Consider the following 5000-nt stretch of genomic DNA (forward strand, 5'->3'; position numbering starts at 1 on the left):
ATCTACTTTTTATTTTATTTTATATTTTTTTATAACTAAATCTGTTGATATATTGTGATTTTAAGGTGTCTATTACCATCTGCCCGGGGACAACAGCTGAAAATTAGCCATGTCGGCTAAAGCTGCTCCATTTACTGTTTTTGTGACAGTTCATCGATGGGGACTGTCCACGACACTATAAATAAATAATCTAAACTATTAATTAAATTCAGTTACATGTCCCCCTCCGAAAAATGCTTCTTTTCCACATGTCCCGAAATAACTGATTCTCTACCAAGGTGCGTGGGGACATAAGTGGTCCAAACTGTATCAACACTAATATAAACAAAACACTTTGGACTGACCATCCATTTATGCTGATTTGTAATCACACATGACCCAGACGTTGGTTTCTTCTTGTTTCAGGAGTGTTTTACAGTAAATTGATGATTTTCTTCCAGAACCTTCCTGTCACTCGGATCCTGGACAACCTGATGGAGATGAAGTCAAACCCTGTGAGTTCCTGAGTATTCGTTCATGTTTTATTTAATATCCCAAAAACACGAGGGCCGATCTCGTGAAAGTTAGATTGTTATTTTATTGTTTACTAAAACAGTGTTTCAAGAATTTCACACTGAAGTAACAACACAGCTAAAGCACAACAAGGTGTATTTTCCCAACACCAGGTGTTAGTCCTTCTCTAAATACTGTCTTCCTATTGGTTCTTCCCTCTCAATATGTAAATCCTCAACAAACCAAATAATTGTTTAAAAAGTCAGGAGGAAATATCGCATTTGTAAGGGACTATTTTCGTGTGTGTGTGGCAAGGAGATTAATATATTTGTCACACACACACACACACACACACACACACACACACACACACACACACACACACACACACACACACACACACACACACACACACACACACACACACACACACACACACACACACACACACACACACACACAGTTAAGCAGTTAAATGTGAACCCTTCTGAGTTTACTGTAAGACACACAGATCGATGATGATGAATGAGGGAATTCTTTTTATTCAAGCTCATGTAGTCATCTGACCCAACACACACACACACACACACACACACACACACACACACACACACACACACACACACACACACACACACACACACACTGCAGGTTTCTCAGCGTCTGCAGTTTCAGACGACTAACAAAGATCCCGTTGTTGTGAATCTGTCGGGGGAAAGAGGAGGAGGAGGAGGAGGATGAGACAGGAATGGGATGAAGATGAAAGAAATAGAAGACCACATTCTCCCTCTATCAGATTTGTGTGTGTGTGTGTGTGTGTGTGTGTGTGTGTGTGTGTGTGTGTGTGTGTGTGTGTGTGTGTGTGTGTGTGTGTGTGTGTGTGTGTGTGTGTGTGTGTGTGGTGTCAATGTTTAAATCCAAGAAGAGAGAAACACCTAAACATTTAGCGTCGTTAGCTTAGCATAAATAGTGCAAAGCTAGCCTGGCTCGTTCCCAAACATCTCACAGCTATATATTACATATCTTGAATTTGATTATTTGTTTTCTACCTTTTTATAATTATTTATTCACATATAATCCCCGTGTGTCTCCAGACGTCTTCTCATCATGTCAAATAAACCTCAGTTAGGTGAAGCTGCAGGTCGGAGGTTAATCTCTCCGCAGGAGCTGCTGCCCATAACTCTGACCCAGTGTAACTGTAAAAAGGTCAAAGGGTACTTTTCTCCAGCTTAGGACAAACATAGTTGAAACCGGTCCAGCTCTGAGGGCTGCAGTGTAATCGCTCGGGGCTCCATTCTGCACCGTCAGTATTCACAAGGGTTTATTTTGGCTTCTGACCGGTTGAGATGGAAGTAATACGCTTCTGAGTGAGACGTATTAGGAACCATAAAAGAGACAGACCGGATCAGAGGTGAAATTTAATCAACAATCGTTTTTCTTTCTCTGTGTGATCCTGCTTACACTGCTGCCACACTCTTTTTAAAACAATATTAGCCTGAGATGGAACATTTAGCAAATTAGACGCATCGGAAATTCAGTTGTTTGATAAAAAGATACAGAAGTTAGTGTTTATTTGACGTGTGTATGAATGCTGCGTGTCTTCGTTGCATGTGGTCTATTCTGAATGTTTTGATGGCACCTTCGAAGGAGTAGCTTTGCTCTTCTCGTTGTTCTTGTATAATGACAATAAATGCTTCTAATCTCATTTACGTTAAAATATGACTCTTGCAGCAACTGGCTTTGGACCTATAAAATATTAGAAGCAGGGGTGCACATAACTTTCTCAGTGAGGTACTCAGATGAGTACCTGGAGTAAGTGTTTGGTACTACAACTTCTGGCTCCCCTCAAAGTTATTTGATGAAGCCCTCTGTATCGCGAACGTCAACGGGGGGGCTAGTAGTACTTCGTGAACGCTGTGATCAGCTGTTTTAGCTCAGTACTCCAGTGAGGGGGGGGGGGGAGTCTCCCTCCGCAGCAGGTTGGCTAGACCGACGGCAGCAGCCCTGTCTGTGCACACGGAGATCAATGATCGTCCGGTGATCTAACTGCCTTCTGGAAAAGCTTCACAAGTACGTCGGTACGCAAATGCGCTTTGTGACGTACCAGTTATGTGCGCCCCTGATTATAAGAGCCTCTGTACTCATAAATCATTTTTCTGAGCACCAGCATCTTAATCTCAAATTCAAATGAGGACTGAAAAAGCGCTGCATCTCGCACTTTAGAAAAGTTAAAATACATAAAACTTAAAAGGCTCCAAATTCGCACAGAACGGATCATGACGCTTCAAGTTAAACATTTTTCCACTTTTCTGATCAGGGACGGTGACCACAGTGTAGAAATTGGAGGAGAATCTGTATTTTTGTGTTTCATAACAAAGTCATAAAAGCTCATTTCTTTGATCAGACCCTGAGCGTTGTAATGATATCCCTGTTAGCGGGTGCTCCGCCTCCCTGGTTTAACGGCTGTCAGACTGAGCGGTGAAGTTCACTCATACAAAGTGTGAGAGCTTGAGTCCTCTGGTGGGTGTTCACAATGTCAAACAAATATTTAGTAGCACAAACAGATAATAAAATGCAAGGGTGCAAAGCTAGTCGTTGTTGAGATATCATTGTTATAGAAACAATAAGAAAAGTGTTATTTTGTTGTTGATGAAATGCTCAGAGGGGGGTCGCCCCGGCGCCTTTCAGCCAGAAGATACACTACGTAGAAACACGGCCTTTAGATTCACAAGAAACTGACTGACGTTTGTCTCCTACAGGAAACAGACGACTATCGATACTTCGACCCAAAGATGCTACGAGGCAGCGAGAGGTACCACTCTGACATGTATCTCCAATCACTGCTGATCAGTTCTTTCACTTAAAGTGCTCAGAAATATCTCTCCATCATCTTCTCCCCTCCCCTCTTCTCTTTCAGCTCTATTCCCAGGAACAAGAACCCGTTTCAGGAGGTAAGCACAGTTTCTGTTTCTGGACTACAGTTTGATTCATGAGTCCGAGTTAGTGCCAGGACAAACGAGAGTTGAAAAGGAAATCGAAGACGGACTGGAAATGATGCAGAACCTCAGAAATCTGTCTCTTTAATCCCCCTCTAACTCATGAAATCAGACTCAGAGTACATCCTCACAAAGAATCAATTCCTCTCCTGGCTTTAAACCACTAAAAACTCATCTTTGTTCATCACATGGATATATTTAGATTTCTTTACCATTACCACATCCATTTAAGCCTTTGATGTAACTCTCCACCTCCACCCTATTGCGTAAGCTCAAAGAAATAACCAAATAACTGACAGAAGCTCACCAGGTGACGAACATGTTGGCACGTACCCGCAGTGTCCCGGGATAACTTTCAAAGCGCTGTTTGTTTTGGTCATTAGTGGCGAAAGCTTTCTGCTTTTTTGGTAACGATTTCCAAACAGTGCTCTGGAAAATGTCTCCTGCAAACCCCAATTGTCTCTTGAAGTTTGGTGGCGATCTTACAATTTCTCTTTTCATCCAAAACTCCCTTCCCAAGTCCCAGACTACGTGGCAAACTCTGGTGAACCGAACATGTAGCTTATCAAAAAACCCTCCATAACACAATGGTCGATTAGAGCAGGGGCTCCCAAACTTTTCAGCCCGCGACCCCCAAAATAACAGTGCCAGAGACTGGCGACCCCCTGTCGACGGTGGGGGGGGGTAGTGAAATAATTTCAGAAAAAATAAAGAAAAGTTTTGAGAACACTGCGATAGTGGATTGTCAAAGAAAAAAATGTCTATGCAAACGTTTATTATTATTAATAATAAAATAAATTAATCAATTTTTTTTTATAATTTTTTTTTTTTTTAATTATTGTAATCATCTCGCGACCCCCCGGGGGTTTAGAGGGAATCTTTAATAAGGCAGAAGACAGCCAAAACTTTTTAACTCTTTAGCAGAAGTGACCATTTTCATGATAGTGTGTTGGGAGCTATATATATCTCTTTATATTATTTTAACAGTTTAACATTTATTTTCTTGCTGTTATTATTATTATCCATTTATTTTATAATGTATTCTTAGTTAGCGTCATAAGTTAAACTAGTCTCCTATGCTTTTTATTTTGAAGGCATGTTCTGGGCAACTGGGTGATTAGAGCACCCTGGTGTAATTGTATATATTGGGAGAAGGGACACGTTGGAGGTGGGAGCCAGAGAAGGCAAAACGTAGACAAACGGTTTTTAACCAGAGTGTTTCAAGCCAAGCAAAAAGGAAAGCCATAGGAAAGGCTTAAGGAAAAGGGTCAAGGAAACTCGTTCGACTTTGTTATCGGAAATAAACTGCACACATGGAGAATCTTGTCTGGACCTGGATCATTCCCATGCGTAGATACCGCTAACTAGTGCCTCAGCGGCTGTATTTTTTAAAGTTAATTATCTTTTTTATTTCTATATGATTTGGCCGCTATAAAATGTTTCTGTATTTATCAGCCATGAGAAACATTGTATACGTCTTCCTGCCACACAGAAGCAGACTAACCCTGATGC

General features: G+C 41.2%; 1 long non-coding RNA gene across 1 annotated transcript in view; it reads left to right on the forward strand.

The window, feature by feature from the left end:
- The first annotated feature begins 392 nt into the window (after window positions 1–392).
- Window positions 393–5000, forward strand: part of LOC104956423 (uncharacterized) — a 5580-nt gene continuing 972 nt past the window's right edge. The window contains exons 1-3 of the long non-coding RNA XR_799549.1: window positions 393–494; window positions 3252–3304; window positions 3410–3443. This is a non-coding gene — a long non-coding RNA (uncharacterized lncRNA). The remainder of the gene's footprint in view (window positions 495–3251; window positions 3305–3409; window positions 3444–5000) is intronic.

Source organism: Notothenia coriiceps, unplaced genomic scaffold, assembly GCF_000735185.1.
Source record: "Notothenia coriiceps isolate Sejong01 unplaced genomic scaffold, NC01 NC01_scaffold00026014, whole genome shotgun sequence".
Classification (NCBI taxonomy): Eukaryota; Metazoa; Chordata; class Actinopteri; order Perciformes; family Nototheniidae; genus Notothenia; species Notothenia coriiceps.